The sequence below is a fragment of the Giraffa tippelskirchi genome, chromosome 13 (genome assembly GCF_054371585.1).
Source record: "Giraffa tippelskirchi isolate mGirTip1 chromosome 13, T2T-mGirTip1v1.2.pri, whole genome shotgun sequence".
In the NCBI taxonomy this organism is placed as follows: domain Eukaryota; kingdom Metazoa; phylum Chordata; class Mammalia; order Artiodactyla; family Giraffidae; genus Giraffa; species Giraffa tippelskirchi.
Window position 1 is genome coordinate 108,104,536 of NC_137287.1, and position 14,085 is coordinate 108,118,620.

At 47.0% G+C, this 14,085-nt stretch overlaps 1 protein-coding gene across 3 annotated transcripts in view; it reads left to right on the forward strand.

The window, feature by feature from the left end:
* SRC (SRC proto-oncogene, non-receptor tyrosine kinase) overlaps positions 1-14,085 on the forward strand; it is a 55,362-nt gene that overhangs the window by 17,882 nt on the left and 23,395 nt on the right. For all 3 annotated transcript variants that reach the window (XM_081560242.1, XM_081560245.1, XM_081560244.1), the window contains exon 2: positions 3,689-3,760. The gene's annotated coding sequence lies outside the window, so the exon portion shown is untranslated. The remainder of the gene's footprint in view (positions 1-3,688; positions 3,761-14,085) is intronic.

Sequence of the window (14,085 nt, forward strand, 5' to 3'; positions counted from 1 at the left end):
TCTTTGGCCAAGCAATTGCTTCTGCCTGGATCACGCTTCCCCTTCCTCTTTTCATAAACTGCTTACATTTGGACTGTAGGTATGATGTCCCCTCCTCTTGGAAGTCCACCACGGTTTAGGTGCCTCCTTGGGAGCTGGAGATCACTGTGCTCTGACAGATCACTGTAGGATGAAGTCTCAGTAATCTGCCCCCATCCCGCTCAGCATACTCCAGGGCCTGAGAAAATCTTCATGGGCCTCCCTCTCAATTTTTCAGGTCTTTCTGACCTAAATTGCTGGACATGTTCCTCTAGGGGCCTCTCTTAGACCTCCTCGTGCCTGGGCCAAAAGCCTGCAGCGACCCAGTTAGGCTGGAACCCACTCAGTCCAGACCTCTCACTCAATAACCCCCTGCACATCTGACCTTCCTGCCTCAGGGCCTTTGCTTGCGCTGTGTCCACCTCCTGCACAGCCCTTCCCATGCCTCCTTGCAGGTGCGGTGGAGAGAGGGTGGGCTTTGGTATCCTTGGGCTTGGCTTGGCACCCCTGCTCTCCACTTCCTGGCTGGGGCAGCTCCTGGAGCCCGGCATGTGCTGACATGTGAAGTGAGTGACACGTAAAGTGGATCCAGGGCTGTTGGGAGTATGGAAGGAGTACTGTGAACCCCAAGTGGGAGGACATGAACCCCAGGTGGGAGGACCTGAGGGAGAATGGTGTAGGTCTCCACACCGCCATCAGCACACCCCATTCCACCCCACCAGCCCGCATTGGAACAGCCGATGGCGGGATATTTTAAAAAATTACTTATTTGACTGCGCTGCGTGGCAGGTGGGATCCTAGTTCTCTGATCAGGGATTGAACCTGTGCCCCTTGCTTTGGAAGTGCAGTGTCTTAACCACTAGACTGCTAGGGAAGTCCCAAGAGGTGGGATTTAAAAAATATATATATTTATTTATTTGGCTGCACCAGGTCAGGTATGGCACGTGGAGATCTTTAGTTGCGGCATGCAAACTCTTAGTTGCAGCATGAGGGATCTAGTTCCCTGACCAGAGATGGAACCCAGGCCCCTGCATTGGGAGCGCGGAGTCCTAGCCACTGGACCACCAAGGAAGTTCCTCCCTCCCTCTTTTTTTTTTTTTTAATAAGAGGTGGGATTTTAATCACATCATTTAACCTTTCTCTGCTTCCACTTCCTCATCTGTAAAATGGGTTGAAAAGCATAGGACACAGTAGGCACTAGATATGTATTAGCTGTTGCTTCCACTGTTATCTTGTTCATGTCGTTATTCATATTCCCTTCTCTGAAGCAGGACTTTTTTCTATATTCCGAATCCACTTATACAAAAACACCTCATTCTTTTGAAAGGCTGAAGGAAAAAAGAGAATGAGAAGATTCCTGCTACATATGGGAGGCCCCTGGGGAGGCAGGCAGGGGTGGCGGCCCCCATCTGTGAGATCGGCATGAGGGCTGGCCCCTCTCCCAGGCTCCCCCAGACTCAACTTCCTCCCCTGTGGACATGGCCAGTGCTGGTGGTGACCACACACCCCCCCCCGGAGGGCTATTGCGAGGAGGCAGGGGGCATCAGCTGGGGACCCAGCCTTGGAGGTTCAGAGGGCTGAGAGGTTCATTCCAAAATAAGGATTCTTCTTGGGCTGTGTGGACCAGCCCACTCCCCGTGTCTTGGCCTCCATTCCCCTAGCTGGAAATGGACTGGCCGAGGGCCCTGCTTAAGTCCCTGGTGTAACAACCTCTTGCAAGAGCCCAGCTGGGACCGGTGCCCTTGGGGAAAGGGGCCAAAGTGGCCCGGGGCCAGGAGAGCCAGGGTCCCCAGCTGGTCCTCTGCTGTCTTGGATGGTGGCCTGGGCACCTGGCTTGGCTTTTCTGAGCCTCTCTCTGTTGCTTCGTCTGGGAGACTGGGTTGATCTCTGTGAAGCAGGGTCCCGGTGAGAACTGGAGAGCTCAACAGTAACGAGGGAAACTGTAAGGTAGCAGTGATGGTCAGGGCCACGTTTATCCAGCATGGCCTGTGTGCCCAGGGCACATGTGGTTAGCTCCTTTGCCTTTATAACTGTCCCAGGATCCTTTTGGGGGTCTCCATGGTACTGAAGAGCTGACTCATTAGAAAAGACCCTGATGCTGGGAAAGACTGAAGGCAGGAGGGGAACGGGACGACAGAGGACGAGGTGGTTGGATGGCATCACCGACTCAATGGACATGAGCTTGAGCAAGCTCCAGGAATGGTGATGGACAGGGAGGCCTGGCATGGGGCAGTCCATGGGGTCACAAAGAGTCGGACATGGCTGACCAGCTGAACAATAGCCATGGTACCAAAGGAGGCTTTGGCTGATGTGCTCGGAGTCCTCCCATGGGTCTCGGCAGGACCCCTCTTAACAAGGATGCTGCACACCACCCGCCTGGCTCCAGCGGGTACCCGATAGAGATTTTTTTGCTCCCTTCCCTCCAGAGGCATGACTCAGATGGGCTGTGCCCCTCCGCCCCTCCTCCACCTCCCCCCCTCTACCCCCACTTTCCCCACACAACCTCCACCACCCACCCCTCCCACCCCTGGTCCTGTTATCAGGACACATTCCTGGACTGGCTGAGAACAGCTTCCACCCTGGGCCCTTTTAAGAAGGGGTGTGACTGCTGATACAGGCCCTGGCAGTGGCTCCCTTGGAGGATGGGCCCTGGGATGTGAGATTAGGGAGCCCAGATAATCTGCCTGCTGATGCGGTCTCTTTTGAGCTGTGTGACCTTAGGCTAGTCACTTGACCTCTCTGGGTCTCAGTTTCATCATCTGCAAAATCGAACTGACCACGTTGGGCTGCAGAAGGTTTACTTGGGCTTGTAGACTGTATGTACTTCTCAGTCTGGTGCCTGGTACACAGGAGTCTCTCTACCCATCAACCGGGTACTGTTATCATCTGAGAACCAGTTGTCCTTCGTCTTTGTGATGGCATCTGTATCCACCTTTTGCTGAGCACACTGTGGGATGGCCCCTGTAGGCTTCCTCTTCTCCAGGCCTCTGAGACACAGGGAGGGTGGAACTGAGAGAGGCCCTTTCAGGAAGTTGAGAAGGTGCTATGTGATCTTAGGTGGTCTCTCTCCCTCTCTGAGCCTCTTTTTCCTGGTCTGCTCTATGAGCACTTGGACCTGGGTGTGGCTCTGCCCCAGCCCCTTGTCTCCACACACTCTGTAATTCCCCCCTCGACTGGTCCAGGTACTAGGCTTTGTCTGTCTGTCCCATGACAGTGCCTGGTGCATAGTCAGTATTCAGCTGAGCTTGTTGAAGGAGGCAGTGAATGCACGATTGAGCAAACACCCAGGGCTTTCTTACTTCCAGGCCTTTGCCTGCGCGACTCTCTGCCAGATGCACCATCCCCAGTCATCTCTACTTGTGGACCTCCTTCTCAACTTTGAAGTCCTTCCCACATGCTGCCTCTCCCAGGAAGCCCTTCTGGTTTCTCCCAGGCGGAGGGAATTGCTGATGCTCTGAACACTTGGTCTGAGGCTCTCTGGTGGCACCTGTTACAATCCACCTTGGCGTCCATAGTGACATATTAGTAACCAACGTGGACCACGTACCTACCACTAGGAGCCAGACACAGAAACAGTGGGGGCCCTGTGCATGCGTGTGGGGCCTTGTCTTATTTAATCCTTCACCACAGCCTTGCAAGGTGGAGACTATTATTGGCCCTCCCTTTGCAGAATCCAGAGGTTCAGAGAAGTGAAGTGACTTGCCCAGCTATGAGAGAGAGCGGCACCAGGATCTGAAACCAGGTAAGCCTGTCTTTTTTCTTAAAAAGGAAACAAAAAGCATTAACACACACAGTAAAAAATAATTCAAGCAGTACAGAGGAAGGCAGGGAAAAGCAAAGCCTCTTTGGCACTCAGATCTCCTTGCCAGAGGCAGCCATGGGGAGGTGTTTCCAGTATGTCCTTCCAGGGCGTATATGGAAGCATGTATGTTAAAAAAAATAATAAAAAAACACAAGTGGTCACACATGGTGCAGATTCTAGTCTAGGCCTGACTGCTCTGGACAGTGTGCCTTGGAGATTGTTTTGTGCTGCTGCTTTCTTTGCCCTGGTTACATAGGATTCATTGTGTGAATGGAGACAGTGCTTTATTTAATTAGTGAAGATTGCTTTGCTTGTTACAGACCATTCTGTGATGCATACCTTCCATTGTTCACTTAGTGGCTCTGTATGAGGAACACTAGATAATCCCAAATCGCAGGGTCTGAGAATGTGTGCAGTTGTAATTTTGGTAAATGTGGCCAGATGGCCCTTCATGGAAGTGGTGATGATGGACCTTCATACCCCACCCTCTGCTTCCCCTAGCTGTCTCCAACACAGGTTGCTCTAGAATTTGGGAACCTGCCAATCTAATAGATGCATCTTAATAGATGGCCTCTGGTGTAGTGTTTTGTTTTCTTACTATCACACCTCTATTGGACTTCCCTTGTGGCTCAGACGGTAAAGAATCCGCCTGCAATGTGGGAGACCTGGGTTCGATCCCTGGGTTGGGAAGATCCCCTGGAGAAGGGAAAGGCTACCCACTCCAGTATTCTCGCCTGGAGAATTCCATGGACTGTATAATCAATGGGATTGCAAAGAGTTGGACACAACTGAGTGACTTTCACTTCACTCTATTGGTATAGAATTCACATACCAGACAATTCACTTATTTAAAGTGTACAATTTGTGTATTTATTTAAATTTTTATTGGAGTTGAGTTGATTTGCAAGGTTGTGTTAGTTTCTGTTGTACAGCAAAGTGAATCCGTTGTACATATATCAACTCTTTGTTTTAGCTTCTTTCCTCATATAGGTCATTACAGAGTATTGAATAGGGTTCCCTGTGCTATACAGCAGGTCCTCATTAGTTATCTATCTTATATATAGTAGTGTGTATATGTCAGTCCCAATTTGCCAATTTATCCCCGGCTGGAGGTGTACAATTTAATGGTTTTTAGTATAGTCACAGAGTTGTACAACCATCACTGCAATCAATTTTAGAACAATTTCATTACCCCTCCCCCCAAGAAAGAGACTGTGTAACCCATTTAGTCAGCCCCCACTGCCCCTCAAACCTGTCTCCCCAGCCCTAGGCAATAACTAATCTACTTTATGTTTCTATAGATTTGTTTATTCTGAATCCTGCATGTAAATGGAATTATGTAATATGTGGTCTTTGGGGTCTGACTTCTTTCACTTGGCACATTCTGAAGATTCAACCAAGTTGTAGCATGTATCAGTACGTCATTTCTTTTTCTTGCCAAATAATATTTTGTTATATGGATATACCACATTTTATTTATCCATTCATCAATTGATGGACATATGATTGTTTCCACTTTTTGGCTATTATGAACAATGCTGTTATGGACACATTCAAGTTTTTATGTGGATATATGTTTTCTTTTCTCTTGGGTATATACCTAGGAGTGGGACTTCTGGATTATATAGCAACTCTGTTTAACCTTTTGAGGAACTGCCAGACTGTTTTCCAAAACAGCTACACCATTTCATATTCCCACCAGCAATGTATGAAGTTTCCAATTTCTCTACATCCTCTCCAACCACTTGTTGTTTTCTGTCTTTAATTATAGCCATCCTAGTGGGTGTGAAGCTATATCTCATTGTGGTTTTGATTTACATTTTCCTGGTCACTAATGATGTTGAGCATCTTTTCATGCAGTTATTGACTGTTTGTATCTTTTCTTTGGAGAAATGTCTATTTGAATCCTTTGCCCGTTTTAAAATTGGGTCATTTCTCTTTTTGTTTGTTGGGTTGTAAAACTTATGTACATATTGTAGACACAAGTCCCTTATCAGATACATGATTTGCAAATATTTTCTCCCATTTGGTGGATTCTTTTTACTTTCTCTCTCTCTCTTTTAAAATTAACTTATTTTTAATTGGAGGATAATTGCTTTACAATGTTTTTTTGTTGGTTTCTACCATCCATCAACGTGAATCAGTCATAGGTGTACACACGTCCCCTCCCTCTTGAATCTACCTTCCACCTCCCACCCCATCCCACCCCTCTAGGTTGTCACAGAGCACCAGGCTGAGCTCCCTGTGCTATACAGCAGCTTCCCACTAGCTGTTTTACACATGGTAATAAATTTATTTCAATGCTACTCTCTCAATTCATCCCTTCCCCTCCTTCTCCCACAGTGTCCATAAGTCTGTTTCTCTTTTTTTTCTTTTTAAAAATTTTTTGGTCATCCCATGCAGCTTGTGGGATCCCTGACCAGGGATCGAACCCGGGCCCTCAACAGTGAGAGCATGGAGTCCTAACCACTGGACCGTGAGGGCATTCCCATCTTTCCATCTTTCTGGATGGTGCCCTCCCCCTTTTTTTTAAAAATAATTAAATTTATTTATTTTTAATTGCAGGATAATTGCTTTACAATATTGTGTTTGTTTCTGCCAAACATCACCATGAACAGCCATAGTATACCTATGATTGATGGTGACCTTTGCCACAAACAAATCTTTAATCTTGATGAAGTCCAGTTTTATCTGTGTTTTTCTTTGGTTGCTTGTGTCATGTCTAAGAAACCATCATGATCCAAGGTGTTGAAACTTATGCCTGTATTTTCTTATAAGATTTTTAAAGTTTTACCCTGTGCATTTAGATTTGTGATCCATTTTGAGTTAATTTTTGTGTAGGGTTTTGAGAAAGATGCCCAGCCTGAGTGTATCCAGTTGTTCCCACAGTCTTCACTGAAAAAATTTTTCTTTCTCCATTGAATTATATTGGCAGCCTTGTCAAAAATCAGTTGACCATAAATGTGAGTGCTTATTTCTGGACTCTTAATTCTCTCGCATTGATTTATAAATCTGCCCTCATACCAGTACTAGACTGTCTTAATTACCAGCGCTTTGCAGCAAGTTTTAAACTGAGACGTGTGAGCCCTCAACTTTGTTTTTCTTTTTCAAGATTGTTGTGGTTTGTCTGGGTCCCTTGACCGTCTGCATGAATTTTAGGATCAGTTTGTCTGTTTTTGCAGAGAAGCTAGCTAGGATTTTGTTAAGGGTTGTGTTGACTCTATAGACTAGTTTGAGGACCGTTACCATCTTAAAATGCATAGTCTTCTGATCCACGATTGTGGGCTGTCATTCTGTTTATTTAGTTCTTTAATTTCTTTCAACAATTTTTGTATTTTTCAGAGTATAAGTTGTGCAATTCTTTTGTTAATTTTATTTCTAAGTCTTCTTTTGATATTATAACTTATTTTCTTAATTTAATTTTTGGATTGTTTATTGTGCTAGTGTATACTTTTTAATTTTATACATTAATTTTGTACTTTGCAACTTGCTGAACTTGTTTATTTAGTTCTCCTAATCTTTTTAGTGTACTCCTTAGGAATTTTTATATACAAAATTCTGACATCTATGAATAGTTTTACTTTCTTGTCAGTCTGGATGCCATTTTTTGTGTAGTTTAAATTTGATTGATCTGGAACTTATAGGCATGTAGAGTGAGATCGAGATCCAGTATTGTTTCCTGAAGGGAGATCATTGGTTCCAACTCTGTCTTAAAATTAGCCTTCCTTTTTTCTCACTGTTATGAAATGCCACCTTCATAATATATTAAATTCCCATATGTTTGGGGACAATTTTTGGACCCTCTGTTCTGCTCCATTAATTTGTCTGTTTTTGTACTGATATCACACAGTTTTCCTTATGTAACTTTTCAGTAAGCTGTACTCTCTGGTTGGGCTGTTTGGTCTTCGCTACTCTTCTTTTTATGATTTCCTGGCTATTCTTATACCTTTACTCATAAACTTGAAAACTGACCTGCCTAATTAGAAAAAAAATCCTGCTGGGATTTTTATTGAAATCACGTTCAATGTTTAGATTTACTTAGGAAGAATTGATATTTTTGTAATGCTAAGCTTTCTTTCATTTTATCTCCTGATTGCTGTTGATGTGTAGCTACATTATTGACTTTTGGATATTTACATTTAATTTCTTTCCATTTTACTTTATTTACTTTTTCTTCAATAGTTTTATAGCAGATTCTCTTGGATTTCTCAGATATACGTTGATAACATCTGCAAATGATGATACTCATCTTCTGTTTTCCAATTCTTTTTATTCCTTCCATTTCTTTTTCTTAGCCCATTGCACTGGCAAGCATCTTAGAGCAAAGTTAACTAGTAGACATGCTTGTCTTTTCTGGACTCTTTCCCTATGAAGTGGCTTCTGTAAGCCTTGGCTCCAATCAGTTCTGCCAGATACTCTGTCCAGGGTCATGCATAGGACTTGGCACATAGTAGGAATTTTGGAAGCCATTGCCTAATTATAAGAGTGGTTAGAAAAGAGAGCAAGGATCTGAAAAGAAATCTTCCGCAGTAATGATGGTAATAGCAAGTATCTAGGAAGCACTTCCTGGCACTGTATGAGTATTACCTCATGTTTTCCTCTCAAGCTCAATCACGTAGGTGCAATTATAGATTCCCATTTTTGATAAGGAATAAACTGAGGTCCCCTGGAGGCTGTGTGACTAGAAAGTGGCAAATTGGCTTCTGAATCTGGCATTCTGGCTCCAGGCCTTCCATAATGCTTCTTCTTTCCTGGAGGATCCAGAGATATGGATGGTGATGTCAGAGGTTGACCTCTGACCTGAGTTGCCTCTGTGTTAAGGAGTTGGAGACGGTGGAGTGGTGGGAGCGCCTGGGGTAGTCAGAGCATCAGCGGGGCCCCAGAGGTACCTTCTGATTGCATTTCCCTCAACCTGAGCATCCCAACTCACCTGCACTCGCTTGCTGTGTGGCCTCAGGCAAAGTTCCGGCTTCTCTGAACTTTGAGCCCCATCTGTAAAGAGGGTGTAGTTATAGTCCCCCCTTCACTGTGCTATGGGGACAATTGAGTATGGACTGCAAGCAAAGGTCTCAGTTTTGTGCTTGGCATTCAGGGCCCTGCCATCTACTCTTGCTTCATCTTGCTCTTCGTCCTCTCGTCACCCATAACGGTAATAACAGCAAACTACAGTGAGTGCTGTTTATTGAGCACTTATTCTCTGCCTGGCACATGGGCTCTCTCACTGAATTCTCAGATATTAAGTTTATTACTACCCCCATTTTATTTTTTAAAAAGTATTTATATCCAGACTCGCCATGCCACCCTGGTGGCTCAGATGGTAAAAAATCTGCCTGCAATGCGAGAGACCTGGGTTCGACCTCTGGGTTGGGAAGATTCCCCTGGAGAAGGAAACGGCTACCCACTCCAGTATTCTAGCCTGGAGAATTCCATGGACAGATCCTTGGTGGGCTACAGTCCATGGGGTTGCAGAGAGTCGGACACGACTGAGTGACTTATTGAGCACTTATTCCCTGCCTGGCACATGGACTCTCTCACTTAATTTCAGATGTTAAGTTTATTACTATCCCCATTTTATTTTTTTGGTTCAGTTCAGTTCAGTTGCTCAGTCGTGTCCGACTCTTTGCAACCCCATGAACTGCAGCATGCCAGGCCTCCCTGTCCATCACCAACTCCCTGAGTCCACCCAAACCCATGTCCATCGAGTCGGTGATGCCATCCAGCCATCTCATCCTCTGTCGTCCCCTTCTCCTCCTGCCCTCAATCTTTCCCAGCATCAGGGTCTTTTCCAATGAATCAGCTCTTCGCATGAGATGGCCAAAGTATTGGAGTTTCAGCTTCAACATCAGTCCTTCCAATGAACACCCATATTAATCTATTTATTTTATTTTTGCTGTGTTGGGTCTTTGTTGTGGTGCATGGGCTCTTTTTAGTTGTGGCGTGTGGGCTCAGTCATTGTGGTGCATGGGCTTAGTTGCCCCATGATATGTGGGATTTAGTTCCTGGACCAGGGATCGAACCCATGTCCCCTGCATTGGAAGGTGGATTCTTAAGCACTGGAGCACCAGGGAAGTCCTACCCCCCTTTTAAAGATGAGGAAACTAAGAGGTGAAGTGACTTGCCCGAGAAGATTTAGCCAGTAGATAGTGGAGCTGGCTCCACTGGGATTTGAGTCCAGGTCTGACTTGAGTCCTCACTCTCAATTCCTAAGCTCCTGGCCTTCCTTCCACCCTTAGAGGAGGTGGAGGTGACATTCTTCAGTCAGGAAGGAAGGAGTGGGTATGTCCTGACTCAATTACAGTCTATTTTGGACTCTTCTGGATGTTGTATCTATGTACATGGCAGAGGGACACAGCTTACGCAAAGGCCAGGAGGTGAGAGAGTGTGGTGCCCTCCTGTAGGGGGCTGGGGGGCGGGGCCACAGCCCCACTTCAAAGGGCCGTGTAGACTCAGGTGAAGTGTTTAGGCCTCATCCAGAGAGGATGATGGGAAGCGCTTATATGTTTCTTTAAGTCTCACTGAAAAAAAAAATGATGAGAGAGTAATTTCTAAATGTCACGTCTGATTCTTTGTGACCCCATGGACTGTAGCCCGCCAGGCTCCTCTGCCCATGGGATGTGCCAGGCAAGAATACTGGAGTGGGTTGCCATTCCCTTCTCCACGAGATCTTCCCAATCCAGGGATCGAACCCAGGTCTCCCGCATTGCAGGCAGATTCTTTACTATCTGAGCCACTGGTGAAGACCATGTTGGTATTTAATTGTCTGAAAATGTATGTTTTACTTTTATTCTTTTTGTTGTTGTTTAGTTGCTAAGTCGTGTCCAGCTCTTTTGCAGCCCCATGGACTGTAGCCCACCAGGCTTCTCTGTCCTTGGGGATGCTCCAAGCAAGAATACTGGAGTGGATTGCCATTCCCTGCTACCGGGGATCTTCCCAACCCAAGGATCGTGCCCAGGTCTCCTGCATTGCAGGCAGATTCTTTACTGACTGAGCCACCAGGGAAGCCCAAGTGATACAACACTGAACGTAAAAAAGGGATTTTCCTTTCCCTTTTTCACACCCTTTGGATGAAATATTGTGAAGAACTCGGATTTCTTCCAAAACTTTTGCTAAACCTCTATAGCACGTGTGTGTGTGTCCGCACATACTCATTCACATGTGAATTTTCTTTACAGAAATAATTGGAGTTTCTGTGTACTACATGCCAGGCACCCCACTAAGCCCTTGCCTGCATTGTGTCTTTAATCCTTCCACCAACCCTCTGACCTAGGTAGCACTATTGTCCCCATTTTCCAGATGAGGAAACTGAGGCTCCTGATAGCCCAGAGGACCTTCTACACTGCCATCTTCCTCTTTTCACTTAATAGTGTGTATTATGAGCATATTCCCTGGCCACACAGAGCACTCATTCTGTTTATTTAGCTGCACAGCTGTGCACTTGGTGAATGGACCGTCCCTTATTTATCCAGTCCCCGTATGATAAACACTTAGGTCGTTTCCGATTTTCCATGGCCAGTGTTGAATAAAAGCCCCATTTGTTTGTGTGGATTACAGAGATGCCGCTGGCTTTTGCAGGAGGGGTCCCCACTGCTGACCCAGGTCAGGATGACAAGGGCCTGGCCTCGAGAGAGTGGAGACAGGGTGGGGGGATGGACGTGTATGAGGAAGATTGGAAGGAAGGATGCATGAACCAGCCCTGAGACAGAAACATGGGGTGCGGGGTGGTCTTAGAGGAGGACGCTAAGTCAGTTTGGGGCCCACTGAGCATGAAGCCCTGGGGACCCTGATGGGGAAGTGCCGTAGGGCAGGGTTCCCCGACCTCCTGGATCTAATACCTGATGATCTGAGAAGGGGATAATGTAATCATATTAGAAATGAAGTGCACAGTAAATGTAATGGGCTTGAATCATCCCGAAACCATCCTCGACCCCCCACTGTGGTCCATGGAAAAGTTGTCTTCCACGAAACTGTTCCCTGGTGCCCAAAAGGTTGGGGACCACTGCTGTAGGGCCTCCTGGGGCCTGTCCCGGTATGGATAGTGCAGGTCCTCTGTCCTGAGCCTGTGGTCAGGAGCAGCTCCCCAGAGGAAAGGGACTGCCTTCCTCTGGGAGCCTCACACATCCCCAGTATGGAGCTCCCCCTACTTCCTCTTGAACCCCAGGGATCTGTCTCTGCCTGGGAGTGAGCAAGTGGCGGAAGAGATGTGCGGAACTGGCCCTTCTCAAATGGGCAGCTCATGGTGACTTAGCGTTTGGGCCCTGAGACAGAGTCCTGCCTCAAGAAAGGAGACCACGGTCTGGAAGGGTGGTCGGTCCCAAGGTGACACAGCCCAGCGGGGACTGGACCTCTCCCTAAATGTGCTGTCCTTCTAGCACACTCTGCTGTGTTAGAGCTTGAAATCTTGGGTCTTTCCTGGCGGTCCAGTGGCTAAGACTTCACGCTCCCAATGCAGGGGACCTGGGTTCGATCCCTAGTCAGGGAACTAGATCCCACGTGCCACAACTGAGAGCCATGATGCAGCCAAATAAATAAATAAAATATATTTTAAAAAATTGAAATCTTGGTCTTTCTAGAGGAGCGGGGCTAGGCTGCCTTATCCAGTCATGCCCCATCTGCTGTGGGCATCTATCTGGCTGTTTGTGTGAAGGAGAGGTCTGGAAGGCGGGAGGTGGACCCCATGAGCCACCCCTGATTCCTACCTCCCCAGTGTGGTTTCATGTCCCCACTTCTTTTCATTCTCATCCTTGCTGTGTGACCTCAGGCAGGTGCCTCAACCTTTCTGTTCTTCTGCTTCCACATCAATAATATAGGGACACTATTAATGTCTACCTCCCAGATTATCATGGGGATTTGATGAGTCAATATCTGCAAAGTGCTTAGAGCAGGGCCCAGTACAAGGTCCAGGCTCCAGGAGAGTTTGAATATCTCAGATACTTGGTCTCGACAATGTGGCATTGCAGGAACAAAGCAGGATGCAAAGTGTTTAGTCTTTGCATTTAGTCTTTTGTCTTTTCCGCAAATATTTCAGAATACCTAGTGGGGATATGGAAATGGATCTGACTTGGTCCTGCCTGCAGGGAGCTTGGAGTCAAGCACACTAGCTGGGTCCCTGGATTCAGTCTGATGTTTATATGACACTGGAAGGAAGTCCACCGCCATGCCCAGGGCCTGGTCCTCTGGCGGCACGTTGCCAGTGGGCCACAGTGCCCCCAGCATGTTCTGTGTACTTCCTCATGGATTCTCCCAGTGGCCCTATGACATGGTACTGGTGTTATCCTCAGTTGGCAGAGGAGGAAACGGAGGCACAGGGTCCCACACTGGGCTTGGAGGTCTGGAATTCACACAGATGGTTTTCTCCAGTGTTCCTGCCCTTGACCTCAACCTGCCCACCTCTCTACAAACACATGGTACTTGTATAATCATTTGTATAACAAAAACCCAAACCCCACCAACCAACAAATATTGCAGTCAGAGGCCCCAGCCACCTTAGTCTAGTCTTAAAGGCCCTCTTATGCTTTTTCTGAATGCCCCAGTGGGGAGTGGTCCTCTTTGTCAGTGTAAGAACTTAGAGGCCAGGAGCTTTTTTCCTTGCTCCTTCCCAGAGGGCACATGCATCCTCTTGGTGCTGGAAGGGCCTCCGAGGTGCAGCCCTGGTTGTCCCTCGCCCTCCATGGCACATTAGTCAAAGGACCCTTTTTCTTGTCCTTGATTACCTCCAGTGACAGCAGGCTCACTCTTCATCATTTAGTTCCTTCTAAAGAAAATTTGAGCTTTTAGAAAGTTCTTCATTAAAATTAAAAAATACTTTTATATTTTTATTTCCTCTCAAAGTCCTGCAAACAAGTCCACTGTTAGACCATGCACCCCCAGAGACAGGACCTGGCCAGTCCATCTCTTTATCCCCCTGTGGTGACTGGCAGAGGGCTTGCTGCACAGTTGGTGCTGTGAATACTGTTCTGGGGAGCAGGTGAGTGGGAGGTATGGTGGTTGGGGCTCAACTTCCATCAAGCCTGGGGCTGTGGGCAACTGGGTCAGTAGGTCCCATAGGACGGCAACCATATGAGCGCTGCTGGGCATCATGACCTCAAGGGATTGAGTTGCCATAGAAATCGGCTTTCCCAGGCCCATTGACGTGTTGCTCCCCTGGTGATCTTTTGAGCAGGTCTCCCCAGGGCCTTCCCAGCCCCACATTCTCTAAGCTGGTTAGCCCCCAGGGAGCACGCAGGCCACACCCCTATTGTGTAGATAGGCAGCCTGAGTCCCAGAGG